This window comes from Rhipicephalus sanguineus, chromosome 3 (assembly GCF_013339695.2).
Source record: "Rhipicephalus sanguineus isolate Rsan-2018 chromosome 3, BIME_Rsan_1.4, whole genome shotgun sequence".
Taxonomy (NCBI): domain Eukaryota; kingdom Metazoa; phylum Arthropoda; class Arachnida; order Ixodida; family Ixodidae; genus Rhipicephalus; species Rhipicephalus sanguineus.
In genome coordinates, this window is record NC_051178.1 from 198,730,358 (window position 1) to 198,750,678 (window position 20,321).

A 20,321-nucleotide genomic window follows, 5' to 3' on the forward strand; every position below is an offset into this window, starting at 1 on the left:
TCCCTTTTGCAAACTCCGATACGTCTACATTTGTCCCGACACTGAGTGCGCAGCCCGTCTGAGAGACGCGAGGCTCTGATAAGGTGCTTTTGTGATCTCTAGCTGGCGTCGCTGGATGTGTGATTGCGGAAGTGGCGGCAACGCACAATAGACTGATAGCCGCCTCGCAGAGGAGAGGGACGAAGCAGGAAAAGAAAGCAAGAAAATCACCGATCCGAAACAATGGAAAGACCGCTGCCTGCGATGACGCTCAGATGGTGGCAGTGCAAGATCATTCTAGACCGTATACTGCGCAAAACTTGGAAAGCTGAATGCAGCTGTACGTGCTAATGCATGGTTTCGTATGGATGTATAAACGTTTATTGAAATGGGGACCCACCCTTGACATTTCCCTCTCCAAATAATTGTAAAGTTTCGTTTGCGGCGTCCATGTTGCACGCCTACCGTCTTTTATCAGCAAAGTTTCGGTTTGCGCGCGACACTGAGCATATCAGGATATAAGTGTGACATCACGATTGACGTCAAGACACCTGCTTGATTTTTAAGTCACTGATATTGTGGCTCACGCAACTTATCGTATCGTAATTTTTCCTTTATTGTAACAGCCCGTCTCGACGGACATACATCCGTATCGATAGCGAACTATGTTCGGCATCGACTTGCAAATACGTTCTTAAAACTGTTTCCCCTTTGCCTAAGAAGTGCTGATTGAAATTTATAGCTGGCTCATGCCGAGTCTCATATCGCGTCTCCTCTCATCGCACCTTACGGCGAGTGTGCGCAACGTTAACAATCTCGTCACCCTCCTTACTTTCCAAAAAGACAAAAAGAAAAAGACAGTTATTGTCAGTCTTAAGTAAAATCTCGCTATTCTCGTTTGATATTTTATGATGCATCGATATCCCAAATGTGCCTTTCTGTTCGAAAGATATCTTTATGCTCTCTCGGCTCGAGATAATATTTTTCAGCGTCTGCGCCTATTGCTTATTTTCGTACGCATACTTGGACCTGCTCTACATATTCGGTCTACGTCATGCGTCGTTCTTTAGAAACCGCAAAACATTTCTCTAGCCATTAGCACTAGCTACAGTGGCAGTTTCTAAATCCGCTTCCCAGAACCGGTGAGCATAACTGTGAACGTGCTGCCAGCGAAAGACGGATTACCTCGGATAAAAAATGAAATCCGTGTGACAGTTTTCCGCGCTAGCGAGCGACGACTCGTTCCGTTTCGTTCCGCATCCTGTATTCCTTCCTTCCTTCCTTCCTTCATCCGCGTGCCCTTCGTAAAGATTAACTATCCCAGTTTTAACTATAGCCCAGTATTTGACATCATCATATATCCGTGGTTCAGAGACGCGCGCAAGCAAACAGCGCTAATAATGTCGCCTTCGCGCACGGCTCCGCGCCAGACTTCGCCAGAGTGATTTACACTTGCATTTCCAACCCGTCTTTGCGTGCCTAGTTGCCGAACACAAACAGCTGTCCCTGCCGGCGTCGCCGACAGAGCGGAAGGTGATCTCCGTGACGCCTGTGGCGCAAGCGAGCTGTCATGCGGAGTGGCAGCGTGTGGACGCGTACCAAGAATGCGTTGCAGCCGTGCAAGCCTTGGCCGGAACACAGTGTGGCCCCACCTTTATGCAGGCATTGCTGTCACCGATGCCGCATGCTCGCGGGACGGTGTGAACTTGAATTCGGCTCGCCACGCAACGCGAGGTGGTTGGACGAGCTGGCCGACGTCCGTCCGCAACCTGCTCGCTCAGCAGTTCTATGGCTTCGGCGTAAATCCTATTTCGCAGCTGGAGTTGTTCCAAAGTCGCACTACATTTTGGCTGCCAGTCGAAATCTCGGCGGCGGTAAATTGACGTCCGATGTACTCGTTAAGGGCGCCGCAACTGCGATATGTCTTTTATATGTGGCAGTATCTGATCAACGTAACACGATAGCGTTATATTCGAACCTCGTCCACTGTCAGTGGTCTGGGAGATTCTGCTGATCGTTTAACCTTCCGCGACGAGTAGGAGTTTCCTTGCTCTTCTGTGCCACCCGGTCGCTCCTGCTGCCCAGAAAGTTTGCATACTATATAGCCGGTTGCATGTATTTACAGAGTTAAGGAATTTGTCATTTTCTCTTTAGATGGTGCGTGTGCAGCAGTGGGCAACACTTCTAGTAAAACCATCGGTCTGACAAAGGCATTTCGTCAATCAATAAACTATGATTAGTCGCTCAAAACACCGATCGCTATTACGATATTGCACAACCGATATACAGTCGAAAGGGACTAAGACAGCTCTCTACACTACCCGAAATGGCGACACATGATCTTTGTTGAGGAACCAATTACAGCAGAGACTGTTCTCGCTATATCACCGAGCGGCACATCTTTAAATTATTGTCGATCATTAACTCAATTTCTCACTCGTTTGATCGGCAGGGAGCCGCTCCTCTTACCAACCACTTCATCCTCCTCGGTCGTAGCGTCCGTCTGGATAACATTGTGTCCAACTCCACACGCTATCGTATCGCCAACGCCAGCTGTGGGACACGAATATCTGGTGTCCAGTTACAGCTAAACACGAAGTGAAGGAATGACGGACGATGTCAAGGACTGTGCAGCAACACAACGCACGAGAGTAGTGCTTCTAACCGCAAGCACGCGTGACACCATCGGAAGGTGCAGCCCATGTTCCGTGCTCTTTTTTGCGATAGCAATTATGGACAGTCTCGGCTGGTTTTTACCGCCGCCGTCATGCACCGTATATATATGTATATATAGTGTATAGAAGTCCCACAGAAAAATAATTCAGAAAAATCACAGCATATCCACGGAGTGAATGATGATGAGTGGGCGAAGCTGCGGAGGTTCATCGGTAAACCGTGAATCTTCCGTGAATTCTGCCCAGTACATCATCACCGACGTGAGATCGGGCGCGTTATACTAAAGGTTCGACGAGTTATGACGACTTGCAGCTCACTTTAATTTTACATGTACGCTGTGAATTTTCATTTTTTAGAAAACCATTGCTTTAAAAGACATCTGGCGTCTTTCGTTAAGCAGCTGGCGTCTTTCGTTTTGCTTTAGAAACATCTGGCGTTCTTCCGTTTTGCTTTTACAAAACATCTGGCGTCTTTCGTTGGTTATTTCATCAATCAACGGCGTTTTGAACAAAATTTTTATTGTTTAATCACGCACAGGAGAAATCTCATCAGGCACTACCTTGGAGGTAAAGAATGGCTGCTAATGGGAATGAGAGACAGAAGAAGTCGGCTTTTAGCTACCGCTGCGAATTTTTTATTGTTCAACAACGCACAGGAAAAATCTCCCACCGGCACCACCTTGGAGGTCAAAGCGTAAGACTGGTTACGCACTACGACTACGACTACGAGGGACGAACGGGTGCCGCCTTAGGAGCTTCGCCCCTAAAATGCTTCCGAAGCGCGGAATCGAACAAGCGATCTCTCACTCCGCAGCGCGTGGCGCTAACCACTATGCCACAAAACGCAGATTCTGGTAGCTAACGGCGAGCATTATATACGCACCCTTTACCGCAGTACTCAGAGACGGCAGGCGCTTATAAGCGTTTCTTCATTACCAGCGAGATGGCGCGAGGAGCGCAACGGGCGCACTTAAAGGTGTCGGCCAGCTCGCTCGCTTCTTCTAATATTTGCGCAGGGAGAACCTTGCCCTTCCGCTGTCTGCTCACGTGGTAGTTGCTGCCGGCGGGGAGATGTTTCTGCAGCGTAGCAGCGCGTCCATCACGGGTCGCTTTTCTTGCTATCGCATTCATTACTCCGCCCTTGCGGCGAAACTGACTTTTTTTTCCTTGCTTGTTTTGCGAGTCCGGCAATAATTTAATCATAATATGCCAACAGGCCCTAGAGCTTTTTAATAATAATAATAATAATAATAATAATAATAATAATAATAATATATAATATAATAATAATATAATAATAATATATATCTGGGGTTTTACGTAGCAAAACCCGATATGATTATGAGGCACGCCGTAGTGGGAGGCGCCGGAATTTTCGACTACCTGGTGTTCTTTAACCTGCACTGAGATCGCACAGTACACGGGCCTGTCATTTCGCCTCCATTCGAATGCGCCCACCGCTGCCGGGATCAAACTCGCGACCTTCGTGTCAGCAGCCGAGCCCTACAGCTTTGTGTTTAAATAAATGTATTTAACAACTTTGCTATTATACAGTAATGTACTGGATTCGAAACTTTGCAAGTGCAATCGATTGACGCGCAAAAATCAAAAGATGACCTGTACGGCGATGCCTCAGAACGCGGCACGAAAAAAAACCTGACACAACCAGGAATTAGTGCACCGAGAGATTATTCCTTCTCGACATCGCACTTAAGATTTCGAAAACGCATCAAGGGCGAGTATCAGTACAGGTTTCACAACTGCGCTTCGCTTTGTCGTCGTGACAATGTTCATGCAGACTGAACGCGAACAATGAAGTACAGAGGAGAACGAGAAGACGCCCAAGACGTGCACTGGTTAAGTACGTTCGAGGCCGTACATATTCATGGAAGCTGCATTCACACACCAAACCGTCCTTGCGAATCACACCGGCAGAATCTTGGTTAACCTCTTTACACTTCTCTCTCAATCCTCTTTTGACGTCAAGCGCTGAAGGTTTTTGCACAAGTCGTACCGCGAGGAGCGCCGCCGCAGTGTAGAAAAGAGAGAGAGAAAGAAGAAAAGGTCAGCCTTGCGGTGCAGAAACCATAATAGTATTCCTGACAAGCGCGTTACCTTGAGAGATTAGCCGTCTGTTTCGTCGACCTGCGGCTTTCCTTTCTTTCTATAACGCCGCCTATAGCTCAGCAGTGCAGCCGCGTCCCTGCAGTGAGTGGCTAGAGTGTTCGCACTCGATCACTGGTTGTCATCAGGCCCATGCCGGAGGAAGGTTACAACGAGCGTCGATGGGGCGAAGCATTTTGGGCCCCGGCTGGCAAACTGCCCGCACCAACCGAGGACCGCCGCCACCCGGCGCTGGCAGAATGGGTCGTTAACGACAGACTAATCGTAAAAGCACACGCCGCATGCGAACAACCCTGTGCAGAGTCATTATTTGCCTAAGAGGAAGGAATTTTCATATTTTCCCCCTACTCCTGGCCATCGTTATTCGTTCCTATATAGGTTGTTCTTGCGTGTAAATTTATTTTGCGAGCAGAGGTCGCTCGTTCGATTCCCGGCGCACTTTGGTTTGGTGGGACTTAATGATAAAGCTTCCTATGCCGAGGCGTTCGCCGCAAAAGGAAAAAAAAAGTTATTGTAGTGAATGGGTCGTTGGCGCGAAGCCGCGCTACCAGCTATGGCGACCACAATGGTGATTATCATTATAAATGCTTAAAATAGCGCTTATCACGGTATAGTGACTTTCTCAAGCAGAAAGGTCGCGACGCATGTCCTATTTTAATCGAAATTGTTTAAGCATTGTCGTCTAAAAAAATCTGACACTTTCTATTATTCTTTTTTGTTGCTTTATTTTTTCGCATTTTCTGTTATGTTGAGACATGCCTTATCTTCATTTATTATCTGGCTTTAATTGGTGCGCACCCTTCACTTCGCCAGTCTTCGGGTCCTCGTGATTGAAGCCGCGTATTCTCGGTTTCAGTGTGTATCGTTATCTCTCTGCCTCTTCCAGATATTCGCTACATCGAGATAACACATCGATGCCCGAGTAACGAAAGAGTGATACTGGCCGCGCCGCGCACGAAGAGCGACGATAAATCAGCCTCATAATGAGATAACGACGTGGCAATTATGTACCGAGAGAATGTAATTTTGCTCTCGGCTAAAGTATTGCCACATGATAAAGTTAGTCGGGGGCGTCTCAATGAGCGTCACTTCGTAGAAGATGGCAGCCTGTTATAGCATGTCCACCGTCGTGTCAGCATTGAGCCAGTCATCGCACTCAAATTAAGCAACTATCTACGATGACCGAAAACGTCTTTATTTAGAGTTAGCTCGAAGGACGTGGCTTTGCAATGTGAGGCGCCCACAAGGGCACATACACTGTAAACGAAAATGTACCCAGCTGGGAGGTCTTGGGGATGATGATGCTCCCGCCTAACTCCGTGACCTCTCCCCAACTCGACACATCGGAATTTGCCGGAGTATATACGTTCATTCACGCCGTTCTCCTCCCGCGGCCGATGGATGGGAGAAAAGGGCGCCCATTCCCTGAATATACTCCGGTGCACGTGCCGCAAATACGTCGGCGGCATCGCTCAGCGACGTTCATTGGCTGCTGGAGGAGTGACGTAGGCAGCCTCGCCGCCGACCGGTTTCCACCAACCCTCCTAGACAGGTTTTCAGGCCTGCGAGCAAGAATTGACGACAAGCCGCCGGCCGTCCAACCGTCCGACGTTCGCTTGCCTTGCATTCCAATCCCCTGTCTCCCTAGTAGCCTTCGCCGTGTTCGGAAAAGAAAATCGTTCCATGCACCTTGCGGACATTACAAGCGACTACAAGCGTCAACGAGGTTGTCATCTCATCGACAGCAGCAAGTTGCGGTGCCCTAATCGCGTGATGGTGCCGTGCAGCAAACGAACATGTGATCTCGCGAGTGGCGAACAAGCGGACGGTCGCGGGTGCGGCGCAAACCTGAGTGAGTCTTGGTGAATTATCTCTGCGTCATTTTTCTCGAAAATGCTAAAATTGGGTACTGTTATGTTGATAACCAAGAGACCCTGACGAAGATGTACATATATCTACTTATCGAGTGCACAAATATGAATCACAACGAAAAGTATTACGAGCAAGTCTGCTACTTTTAGATAGAAGACCTTTCACAATGACGAAAAAACTAGGTCCATGGCCAACGGCAAGTCTTCAGAAAATAGCGCTTGTCGCGCCTTCAATTTCTTGAGATCGAATATTTTATGGAAATATTGACCTACTGCACACGATGTCGACTTCCCCTTCATACAGAAGGAATTGTGTTATGTTTGTGATAGTGCGTTTGTTTTATGTGTCTCATTTGTGTCAGTGTGTTTTCTGTGTAGTCAAGCAATACAGAATATTTGAGTTTGAAACGTATACAGGTGAACTGACTTTCCATTGAACTTGTCATACAACACTTGTGTGCATATGAACCTATTAGACGTATATGAGCTGCCATGTGATGTTTCTCCATGCGTATTTTGTACATATGAACCTATTAGACGTTTTAGACGTTTATGAACTGCCATGTAATGTTCGGCTGTGCGTATTTTCCTATGTGTTCTACTGTATTGCATTTTGTGCCATTATAGTGGCCGGTGCCACTATAATGGCACCAACCTCTCCTATTTCATCATTTCAATAAAAAAAAACCGAAGACTACGTTGGCATTACAGGATGGCAGTAAAAAAATCCAGCGGAAATTTAGAAAACGCGTTGTTTGGACCAGGTGTTCTTTTTTTTTTTTAATATGGACAACTGCGGTAACTTAAACACAGCACTGTAATATTCGGAGCGCGGAGTGACCCTAGCGATATGCATCCATGGAAAACATCATAGTTGTGGGTTAATTCAATAAAGATAAGTTAAGTGATAAGTAAATCAAATTGGTAAACAGATATTGTTGGCCTGGTTAGTATAAATAAAAGGTAATTTTTGTCCGCTTTCGATATTAATACGTCAGGTCGGGGTCTATCATTAAGTGTTAATATTCTTGATCTTTCATATAAACGGAACTAATAGGACATGGAAAACTGCAACCAGTATTAATTTTTTATATATTTAGCGAATTGAGCTAGAGAAATGTGTTTGGTACAGATTTTTAGAACGCATATAAGTGCTCATTTTGGCGAAAAAAATTATTTCATATGATAAGTGGCATCCGAAATATCAATGTAGGAATGTAATTGGCACTTCGGAGAATGTGGTCCGTCCATAAAAGAAAGGGAGAGAGGGTGTCGAGACCAGTTTTGTGGGAATGACGGGACTGCGAAAGGAAGGCAGGGGTCGCTTGGCACAGAAACGGGTTGGGGTGGAGGCGCGGACTAATGGCATGTGAGTGCCAGAAAGGAGCAGGCGCTAGCTGCGGGGACGCGGTGCTGGATGTTGGCTGCGCTTCATTGTGCTCTCGTCGCTTGTGTCCGGCGCTGCCGAAAGGCCCCGGGAACCAAGCCCGAGCAGACAGGCTGCACTGCAGGCGGCACAAACAGCTATGCAAATAGGGATAAAGCTGGGCAGTAGATCCAGTTCCATCGGTTCCCGTCTGCAATCGCCGTCGCCGACGGCCTTGTTCGCGCACCGGCCGCCAACGACGGCCTTCGTTGCATCAAGCTACATGAAATACATAGACTGAAGATAGCTGTTGAAATATTAGAATCCGCGACGCATCGAAAAGAAAATGAAAGCAAAACGGGAACAGGAGTTTGCACGATGTCACCGGAGGAACAACATGTGCGATCGGCGAAGCATTGCGTAAAGAAAGCCGAAGATCGAATAAGAGACGTAGGGTATCCTTTTCAAATGTTGGGAGACAATGTTACATGTAGACAGAATAACAAGGTATTAAATATTCGGCAGGTCCCACGCCTTGTGGGAATCGGTTTCATGCGAAGCAGTGAGCGAGGCTGCATTTTTTTTTTTTTTTGTTGGGCCAAGCGTTACGAGGTGGATCGACGTGTTTTTGTAAGTGCAGTAGTTGTGTACACATCGTCGTCTTACCAGGCAATAACTATTTTGAAAAATGTCCGTTACGAAAAGTTTCATGACAGAGCGGGAGCAGCAAATTAAGAAAGAAAGGTACAACACCAACTTGCCTCGAAGCCTGTTTTGGAAAGCAGAATAGAGGAACGCTTTTCTTATGGAGCGGTCGTAAGCATAAAAACTGGAAGCGCCTAATATGCGGGAAGTAGGACGATAAGAACAGATTGAAATGCAACTGTAATAACCAGTAATGATATTTTATAAATTAGCAAGTTAATCGGGAGAGGCATTCGTGATACTTTCGTCGAGAGTACTGAAAAGACTGAGCAGAAGTAGAGGTATCGATTTATAATTGTATGGAAAAGTTTCGCGCGTTTTGCACTTTGTTCGCGGCGCGGAGGTATGTTTTTATCATAGAGCGGCTTGCTGACACCAGAGTATGTGGGATGTGCTTCTTTATATTGACTTCTTTGCGTATTGTGTACTTTGTGTGGTCCGTTTAATTAGTGCTGCTCTGTCAAACTGTGTCGTTAATTTTAGTATTGACTATGCTGTAGAACCTGGGTGTTCTCATGGACTGCCACCCTGTATGTAATTTAATGAGTATCTGTGGCTTCAGTGTCCTCAGTTTTCGTGTTTGTGGCATGACTTAGTTCTCATGTACTACTTTTTTGCTAAATTATGCAGGAAGAAATCAGCTGAATCCTGGCGTCGTCAATGAATCTGATGGATGGTCCGTCGTGGATGGTTTCCGGCGACTACGCTTCCTTCGTTTGTTGTGCATTCTTTTGCAGCATTCTGGGCTTCATTTCGACACGCTGCGCTGAAAACTTGAGCGCTGTTGGTTTCACGTGATCTGACTTCTGCTTTGTTTTTGGTGGCCTTTTGCATATTTGTTTCTTGTATTGCTTTCCAATTGCTGGCTTATGAACAGGAAACTGCAGCTTATTGTAAATAAATGAAATAAAAAGAACTCACGTGTTCTCTTGACTTTCATCTGCTAGAGGTCTGTGGATAAAGTACTCAGTGACTGCAGTGTTTTGATGAGAATTCCCTTATGTAACCAACGCGTGACATGATCAGCATAGAGTGAAGAAACTGTAGCAGCGAAGCAAAGAGAAGAATAAACCCGATGCATCTCACTGAAATTCCGTCCGGACGGAGTAAGGAGATTCGTAAAATACTCCGGAGGTGACACGAAAAACTCCGGATAGCCGGAGTGAAACAACGGCGAAAATACTCCAAAGGTGCCACGCAGTCACTCCGGCCAGCCGGAGTGAAAGAACGGCAAAAAAATATTCCGGAGGTGCCGCGCAAAAACTCCGGCCAGCCGGAGTACAAGAACAGTGAAAAATACTCCGAAGATGCCACGCAATAACTCCGGCCAGCCGGAGTGAAGGAGCGGCAGAAACACTCCGGAGGCGCCACGCAATAACTCCGGCCAGCCGGAGTAAATGCTTTACTCCGGAAGTCCGGAGTATAAAAAACTCCGAATGGGGGGTCGCTAGAGGACAAGCATTTTACTCCCACCTGGGAGTAATTTTTTTTTACAGTGTAGGGGAAATCCAAATGGAGTCCATGGAACGACAACCACATAAGAACAGTCAATGCGGTCGCCGATCTAATCCGCACCTCGCTGCTGAGTGAGACACCTGTTGTTCACGCAAGGGGGGGGAGTCCCGGTGTCTGTCATGGTGTTGACACTCAGAAAAGCGATTGACCTTGGCCGGTCGATGTCCAGGCCACAGTCCTGTTACTCGTACAATATCGGTAGGGGTTCTTTAACCGCGGTGGTTGAGTGTAAATAACACTGGTCCGTGAAGAGACCTAAGTAACAACATCTGAAAACTTTGCTAAGCGCGTCTCTCACGCAATATGGGATGGGACTTCGTCACCTTGTGTCGACTTTGTGTGCAGTTTGTTGTAACGCTGCACCGAGACACCCCCTATAAAGGGCAGCACGTGTAAGTTCGTTGTGCAAGATAGAGAGAGACTAAAGAAGGCAGAGGCAGGGCTACTCCTTGTCTACTCACTGGGAAAGCGGACTGAAAGATGAAGAAGAGAGGTTCACATTTTGCAACATTTATACGATATTCATGTAGGAGTTACGGGCGCCTGTGACAGGCTTTACTGCCAGGTTCTTCATTCCCCGCACGAAACACGCGTCTAGGACCTCCGAGTCGACTGAGCAGCCTTCGACGCTGTCGTCACGCACCTGCGCATCGTTGCCACGGTATCCATGAATGAACGCTATACACGCTTCTGCGCATTTACTCGACTGTTCCCTGCGGGACGTTTTCCACGCGAAGCATATTTAGCGCCGACGACCCTGCCACTCCCCGCGACGCAGTAAGTTCGTACGTCACACAAACGTCGCGCGTCGGCGCTGACGTGCGGGTCGCGTTCTCGTGACGTCGACTCGCGGTGCCAGAGAGACGTCTGCATCCGCGTCGCGCGTTTTTTGGACAGCCCCCGGTATAGTAGCCCCACCGGTGCGCTATACCGGGGTTGCCAGGGTCCTAAGTCGGGACCGGTGATTCAGCGCGCTTCTTTTCGTCACCCACTCCGTGCGAGCGCACCTTGCGCCCCTGATTCCTTTCCCCTCCACTTGGACGAGCGCGGACTGCCCCTGACCTGCTGTTTTGCTAGACGGTCCATACCCTAGCAGTGGACACGTGGTGAAGTCAAGGTCAGCGATTGTTCTTCCTTGTCTTGTCTGAGAGGTCAAGGCCAGAGTGGTCCCTATCGTGCTAGTCGAAAATTAACGAGCTGCTGTCGAACGGGGGACTGACTGATTAAAGGAGGAAGATTTAGCCGGAGTTCTTGTTGGCGATCTCAAAGTTATCTAACTCTTAAGTCACATGTTTGATTCTATGCCGTATTCCTCCGGTCAATTCGCTTTTCCTATTTTAATCACTGTGCGCTGTAATCACGGCATCTTTATTCCTTTCATGCTAAATTTCTTGGCCTCTTGGGTAGATCTTGCGTATCCGCTCTTGCGTACTTGAAGGGATTTAAATTTAAGCTTCGTGCGTCGCAAGTTAGAAAATAACCGCCCACAGCTACCACATCGATAGGGGAGAGAGAGTGAGAGAAAGATGTAATAACCAGAAAAGCACTACGTAGTTTTCTAAATAACTTTTAAAAATACTCTGCATCCTCTCTCTCTCTTTCTTTACACTTGTAATGTTCGATCTCCCCCATCCCTTTCGCCAGTTCAGGGCAGACTACCGCTTATTCTGGGCTGGTTAACGTGCTTGCATTTCCCCTCTCCCGTTTTCTTCTTCCTTCCTCCCTGCACCAAACTATATGGACAAGTACATTGAGAGCTCTTAATTGAATAGCGTGTGATGTGAAGCGTATATCATTATTTATTAATTTACGGGTTTACCGTGCCAAGGACGTCTCGGGCTATGCGAGACGCCGTGGTGGGCGCGCCGGAATGATTTTGGTTATTTTCTTTATTGTATACTCAAAGCCACGGTATCGGGTATAAGCAGGCCACCGCAGCCAATGCTGAATGAATCAGCGCAGCCGAGTAAAAATCAAAATTCTAGAGAGAGAACACTGAACTGGGTATAATCTATGGCAGTTGCATTTTGGATTCAACTATTTCCAAGAAAATTGCCTTCGTAGGTTCCTGTTGTTGCGCCTTTTATGTTCTGTAGTACGGCGAAATAAGTGCCCCTTCACGACCTAAAAGAAAAAGAAAGTTCATAACCTTTCCCCTTTTCAAACGCCATTACACCTCCGACTTAAAAGCGAGCCTTTTCTTATTATGATTGCTTCTTTCTCCATGTACTTAAAACGGAATGCACATCGTATTCTTGCTGCTTTCACACACTCAGCTGTTTCTTTCGTCTCAGTCTGGCTCTTCTTTCTCTCTCTCTTCTCGTTCTCTAATTGTTTGCAGTGCCCTTAAATAGAACTTGCTAGAAATTAAGCGCTGCTGTGAAACTCAAAAGAGCAGACTTGGGCCATATCTAATTAACACACACACACACACACACACACACACACACACACACACACACACACACCACACACACACACCCACACACACGCACGCACGCGCGCACGCACGCACACACACACACACACACACACACACACCCACACACACCACACACCACACCATCATAGCATACCGCTAACAAGAGGACATTATATCGCTAAACTTCAAGTCAAGGGAGCAGTCCACGTGATTTGTCGTCCATCAAGGAACTGAGCGGCGACACCAAATCTGTGTTGCTATGGCAAGAGCACCTGACTCAGCTGTTCGCGTGCCAGTGGCGCATCGCAGACTGGCGCATATTCCGCAAGGTTACCCCGCAAGGCAGTAATCGGGTTTTATTTTCGGCAGCTGCAATGCACGCGTGCACTGCTTACGCGTTCAGCCCCGCGCAGAGTTACGCTGCCTTGCGGGACACTGCCGACTTTAGCGTATATACTTGGCCATAAAGCGAGCTGCTCTTTCTAAATGCGTGTGTTTTGCCCTATAGCTTGTTGTTTTGGCTTCGGAGGCGGCGTGTGTGCGTTGCCCCTCTGTTGCAAAACGGCGGTTTCCGCAGCAACGCAGATTGAGTTCGCGCATGCTTCCAAGTTCTCAAGTTAAAATACTACACAGTGGTGCACGAGTAAACAGCTTTTGTGATTAGTACTTAATGTATGTATTGATGTCGTTCTCGGGAAAACATGAGAATCAGTTTTTCTTTTCTTTTCTTTTTTGGCCCCGAGAGAAAATGGTGGATATTTCGACTGCTTAGAGATGGCGTACAACGCGCACAGGCAACGAAATAATGAATATTGGTTCGTACGTAGTTCAAGGGCCCTAATTGACCTCTGAAAATACACAGAACGAGCACGTCATTCTCTCAACTCCCCGCGTCATTCACTGATATCCGTCGTATATGGACCAATCGAGGACTTATTTTCCTCACGACGTCACGCCTGAACTGAACTGCTGGCGTCATGGGAACTAAGCCTGTCGATTGGTTCATATACGAGGGATATAATTTGTGAATTGTCTCCTATACCCTGCTTTGCCCATGCAGGCCGCACAATCGTTCGGCTGTCTCGCACGACTATCGTGTGCGATGAAACTGATTTCACTTCGTTTTGTGCGTTTATTTCGACTGCGAAGCGGGATAACAGCGTATATGCCGAAAAACGCGAAAGTCTGATAGGCTAGACGCTATACCGCTGACATTGTGCACATATTTTATGAAGGAATAGTGGTGAGGAGGAGAAAGCGCTTGTATAGGAATAGTAGGTGAATGCGAGAAAGACACCACTCCTCTCGACTTTGAGCTATAGGAGTGGCTTATGGGCCCTTTCATGCATGAAACTTGAGTTCAGAGAAGTCAAAATCACGAAATATTTTTAGTGTTTTCCATGGGATACATATATCAAGATGAGCGCCAACTCTCCATGTCGTCTTGTTCCGTTATCTTTTCTTTATTATAAGTCACCATGGAAACTATTCGGTAAGAGTAAGGCCGGACAGGTGGGCATGCGGAAGTTTACAGGTCGAATAAATGTAAAATTTGCAAGGTTTATCTTACGACTCGTATTTGGTAACTGCGGTATAGTGATGGAATAAGCGTTCACCGACGAACGAATGTCCGCATCATTCGTAGCGGAAAGAGGCCTAGTCTTACTCCTCGTTGACGAACAGTACTACTCAGCTTCATTGCGCGTGTATAGCGCATAGGCCTGCTATATAGCTACTGGCAGTGGTGGAGGAGTACGCGTATCTTTGCATTCAGAAGCAGGCTTTTAATGCTGGGGCTATAATAAACTAACTCGACGATAAGTTTAGATCTAGTAACGTGCCGTGTAGCGTGATTACATCTCATCCACACTCCCTGGGGCGCGCGCATCATTCATTGATAAGAATAGCGGTGGTGCCTTGGCCACCGAGACGGCGCGAGCCCCTAGCGAGCGCGAGCGCGACGAGAGTTTTCGGCGTAGGGCCAGGATGGTGCCAACGTCATCTCAGCCGCACTTGGCTCAAACAGCGTCATGGGTGGCTGGTTGCGGCAATATCGCACGCCAGTGACACTTTTACATCGCACCACAAGACTAGTTCCGACTGAAAGTTCAGTTGGAAGTAGCGCTCTGTGCGTCCTTTTTTTTTTGTGTGTGTGCGTCTTAGCGCGCTTTACCGTTCCTATAGTGTGACAATTATACCAGGAAGCCGGGACTCGTGATCCCTTTGATGAACTTTTGAAGGTACGGAGAGAAGACAGTGGTTTATGATCAGGTTAACTTGAGAGAGACAGTTATTTTTTTCTTTCCGTACCGAAAGTGAAATAAAATATGTTTACCCGCTTTTAACGGCGAATTTCGCTATAGCACTGTGGTTATGAAGCCTTTGTAGAAAAAAGCTCCAAAGGTCATCCTTACGGATTTTTCAAAAAGAATGCTTCCCGGGGAACGAAATATTCGTCCTGGGTGCGATTCTGGTGTTGAATTACGCCATGTTGTCAAATTATGTAACGGTGGCATTTTAAGCCAATCAGAGAGGCCGTAGGAGCCCTTTCGACCAATCAGAGTTGGCTAGATGGCGGAATTCGACGACATGGAGGAATTCGATAATGTCCAGAGTAGCACCCTTCTCACGGATTCGAACCGGTGGTAAAGCGCATTTCAGGGTCGCTCTTTACCATTCTGTTATTGTTAAACTTGTGCTTGAAAGTCTTGGTCTATCTTCGAAGCATATTATTCGCCAGTGATTGAATTAGTCCTCGGCAACGTTTTCTATTGGACACGATCGAAAGAGCAGCTATAATTCAGCTGAGGACAGAGCAATTAACGTACCTCACCGCCAAAAGTTTAGAGACCACTAGAACAGAAAGGCTGAATGCTTCCGCTGCTCGGCAGGAAGCCTTGAATTTAGATTTCCGGCCTGTTCTAAAAGGCGCGCTAACAACATGCACAGCGCAGTTCAACCGAATATACAACCACAGATTGCTGGGAAATTGAAAGTTTTCTCTGACCTAGTGGCTTCTAAAAATTTTGACGCCGACTGTACATACGGAACTTCTCTCTTTGTGAAGCTTGCCGTAACACCACCACAAGCTATCGTTCCAGTACACTTGAACCTCCAGCGCCTTTGGAGTTCTCGAAGGCGTGCGGCCAGACTATGTTTACCCGCCCGCGTATCAATATTTAAAGTTGGAAGTGGACACCGCGCGCTCTCGACTCGTTTGATAATCTCCTGTGTTTGTCTGCAGCTACCGCGCCTCAGGGGTCAGATCTCCGCGGGTGCGCCGCACTTTGGCTGGACCAGCTGCACAAGCGGCCGGAGCTTCAGACTGTACTTTTGTACACTCGCACGCGCTGTTTGGGGACGAACCCTCTACACCTCTGAACATTTTGAAACCCTCGAAAAATAATGGATCAAAATGAATAAGGGCTGCTCTGTTATTCAATCCTTTTTCTTTGTTGCCTATTTCAAACGGGTATGTGCACGTAAATCGGTGATGGTCTTCCGTGCCACATTGCAAATATACTCAACCCTCCTCCACTTACATGTACACAGGCACACGTATATGCTCGTTTAAGATGGGCCCCCACCGCAATGCTCCAAGAAGGGGAGGCCCAGATCAAACACTTCCCGAGTGTCGGCGCGCGTGATTCACCAGTTTGTGCAGATCACATGAGCTCAAGGTCGCCTAGTGGCATCTCCAGCTACTTTTCGCGCGTGCTTCTTCTCTAAGATGGAGACGGATGACACGCCGTCTTCTGCTGCCCACGAGGAATGCCGCATAACCGAGATGGGTGTGTAAAGATTTATTCAAGCCCGAAGGCACGAGTTCCACCACTGTAAAGGGCGGTTGATTTTGTGGCTGTATGCCGATACGTTGGTATAGAACGGTGTTGGCGTGCTGTATTTATGTTGGCGTGCTGTATGCTGCCATAATGGCAGGTGTCTTCTGCTTGTTTGTATATACGCTGGCGTTGAGCTTGCCTCAAAGTACTGTGCACTCCTTAACAGATCGGCTAAAATGGCGATAAAATACCACAGTCGTTGTATAGAACGATGGGAGCGTTCATGACTGGACGCCGCTCTTGAGGCACTACTGGGCAGTAGTTGGGCTCACGCGAGGCCTTCGCTCCACTGCAGACGTGTTCAACAGTAGCAATGTTCACGAGGCCTTCTCGTTCCGAACCCGCCGAGATGGCCTATTGGTCGACTGCTGACTCGAAGGTCGCGGGATCGAATCCTGGCTGCATTTCGATAGAGGCAAAATGCTAGGGACCCGTGTGCACGTTAAATATCACCAGATGGTGAAATTTTCCGGAGCCCTCCACTACGGCGTCTCTCATAATCACATCGTGATTATGAGAGCACTTCGCCCCGTGATATGGCTCTCACGGAGAGTGCTAATGACGTGCATTGTGATTGGCCTTCTCTGTCACATCTGGTACATGGGACGACATCCCCATTATCTACCGCTTGGAGTCATGGTCCAGTCAGCATGCGGCGTGTCGAGCTATTCCCCTTCAGTAGACATATCAGCTGGAAAGCTCTCACAAGTATACTTCACGATATTCGAGTTGAGTGGCAACACCACAAAACAGAACGCCTTTACGCATGCGCACTTCTACCATCTCTCGCTGGTCGTTTTCTTTTTTTTTAATTATTGTTCCCGTTTTGTTTTCGTTTTCTCCTTTCCAAATCGGCAGTGCCGCTTCACCCGCTTCCTTTGCACAGTATATCCGCTTCCTGTAACCGACGGATGTGCCGGGGTTGCGGCCATCTTTGTCCCTTTTTTTGTTCCGCCCTTTTTTTTCGGTTGTCTCTCTTCTCGCCGCTTCCAGTTCCTTTGTGCTCTGTGCACGCCCTCTTTTTGTACTATATTGTAATCCCGCTTCTCGCTTGGTTCATTTTGCCGATTTGACTTTGTTTTATTGCCCCCGGTGTGGCCCGACTGTCGCTCGTGCCACCGGAGCAGCGGGTGCACGGTGTGTGTGTACGTGCGCGACGGTAAACAAAGAAGTCACGCGGAGCGGCGTCACGTACCTGGCGGCGGCGGGGGTCTTTGTCCGCGCGTCCGGTCGCTTCTCTCTGGTCGAGCGTTGCTGCTGACCAGAATATCGCGCATCTGCCGCCGCCGGTCAGTAGCGCATGCTTTTTAATAAAGTGGGCGATACGACAGATGATTCACTATACAGGGCGGTTTTTTTTTTGCGTTGCTTCCTGGATACACGAAAAGGGAGCACCGCCCGTTACACTTTGGGAAATGCTCGGTCATCACAGCAGGGGTGCGGCAGGGTGGGTCAGGCTGCATGCGAGATGCGCCGTCCGCTTCAGTGTTTCCGCATTTCCACCCCTCTATCTCTCTCTGAGCTGAAACAGTGAAACACAACGCGCGGGGCGTCGCCCTTCGAGTGCGCTGACCTGCAGTACTGATCGGTTGGTTGTGGGGTGTTGCCGGGGGCCCGAGCGGGGGCTGTTTGTTCTTTCGCATGGCGCCCCCATATAGTCTGTTTATGGCCAGCGTTGAGCGTCTGCATAAGCTAGGCAACTTTGTATTCCATGTTACAGTGTTTGCGATGGAACAGAGTACGGTATCGTACGTTTGTTCACTACCGTATGTACTGCCAAAACTATGTAATGTTCGCGATCAAATGAATGCGCCAGATGGCCTTCGGGACTGTTTTGAAGTGCGCGTCTTGTATTGTATATTTACACGAGCACTCAAATTGCGGCCCAAGAAAGTATGAACATCATTTACGAATTGGAAAATTTATACGTACTTATATAAAAGAGAAAAAAACTTATTATCGAGGCGAATGAAATGTGCAAATAAAAATAAAAAAATGTATAAGCGTAGCTTCCATGGCGTTGACGGAAAAAAAAATTCATTTTCAGAATGCCGCGTGAGTACAGTGTGAATGCCCAGCGGTGTCACATGAATGGGCATATACATTTGACGATATCGCTTTGGAATAAACCAGCTGAAATCACGCTGTATGTGCTATACGTGTGACTCGTCCTTACTGCGGCTAGCGAATTGTGGTAGACGGTTAAGGAGGTTTATCTTAATTCTTAAACACGTTTGATTACGAATATCTGCCCAAGAAGCACTGCATTGTTGGCGCATATATGCAGCGTTTATCAGCTGTGCATAATAATAATTGTTGGGGTTTTACGTCCCAAAAACCACGATGTGATTATGAGAGACGCCGTAGTGGATGGCTCCGGAAATTTCGACCACCTGGGGTTCTTTAACGTGCACCTAAACCTAAGCACACGGGCCTCTAGCATGTTGCCCCCATCGAAATGCGGCCGCTGCGGCTGGGATTCGATCGCGCAAACCTTCGGGTCGAGCACCTTATCAGCAGTGCAATGCGCGGTTGTCTCTCAGCGTACCTGCTATTATAGTCACAACGCTCATGACTACGAGCTCGAGAGGACACAACACGCGACAGCGTCATCGGCATCTCCCTTCCGCGTTCTGTGCATGTCTCATATGCACGACGCCATCAGAGGGCTAATGACTGCTCTGTCTAATTTTGCCGTGTCAGCGATTGAGTGCATCCACTCACCCTTGCCCGGAGGTGCACGATCGGGCCTCACCTGCCGTCACGCAATCGCATGATTCGTTCGGCCGCAGTGGTGAGTAAGCGCATCTTCAGACGAAGCACGCAGGCGGTCGAAAGAGCCGACACTCACTTCGCACCGTGTAGGTTTATAGTGAGGCAAGAGGAAGAAATGCAAGGTCAGTACACTGGAAGAATAGGAATGAAGAATCAGACAACCCGTCCGACGTGGTGTCTGCCACTCAACAGATCTGGCAGCGTGATAGATAAAGATAATATAACTATTATTCTTTACGAAAAAAAAGAAAAGAAGCTATATAGTTGACTTACAGCTAAGAGTTGCCCTTGAGATTATCGAAAATACTGTCGTCAGTCTCATGAGCCTGCACAAGATGAAATGGAAGGGGTAAAGAGAAACTCGGGCGTTAAAAAAGGAGTGCTTTGAAGCTGGTCTTTCGCGTCCTCCTTGCAACTTCTTTGACAAGCACATTCCGTGATTGGATCGGCTAATCTGTGCCGCCTGTCTTTCGCGAGCCGAGCACTTTCCATGTGCAACAGATTCGGTCAAAACAAGAATATCGCTGCAAGCACACTCGGGAACATTTCGTCATGTCGCTGTGCTGTCCCACCCGAGAGCGTTATCGTGTCGTCGTAAACTATACATTCCTCGTGTACTCACTGCTATTCTGGTCCAAAAGTGGCGTATAAACAACACAGTAACCGAAGACAGTAAAAAAAAAAAAATAAAAATACCACAGTCTTTTAATGTTTCTTGGTGTGTGAGCATCCATTGTGCCTGTCTTGTTTTCTGCGTTCTTCGGGCACGTTGAACCAACTTAGACCCGCGTCTCACTCTTCTGGCCCGAAACGGGGTGTTTAAAAATGTATACGTGTCGTAAAGCTGTTGCTTCTTCTCACCAGCAAAGCTGAAACTCAACGCTTTGCTAACGAAAGCTTTTCCTAAGTGACTGAGCGAGCGAGCGAGTGAGTTGGTGTTTTGTTATTTGTGCAGAAATTCTAACGATTCGGCCGTCAGGCGCCTCACACGAATGCGCCCGTCTGCACGTATAAACTGAAACCAAACTTCTGAGTCTCAACAGCTCC

The 20,321-nt window shown here is 47.7% G+C and overlaps 2 protein-coding genes across 16 annotated transcripts in view; both read left to right on the forward strand.

Annotated features, from left to right (window-relative positions):
- LOC119388044 (histone deacetylase 4) overlaps window positions 1–20,321 on the forward strand; it is a 552,121-nt gene that overhangs the window by 344,547 nt on the left and 187,253 nt on the right. The window lies entirely within an intron of this gene.
- LOC119388046 (dnaJ homolog subfamily B member 6) overlaps window positions 11,255–20,321 on the forward strand; it is a 351,281-nt gene continuing 342,214 nt past the window's right edge. Inside the window, exon 1 of the mRNA XM_049413809.1 lies at window positions 11,255–11,352. The gene's annotated coding sequence lies outside the window, so the exon portion shown is untranslated. The remainder of the gene's footprint in view (window positions 11,353–20,321) is intronic.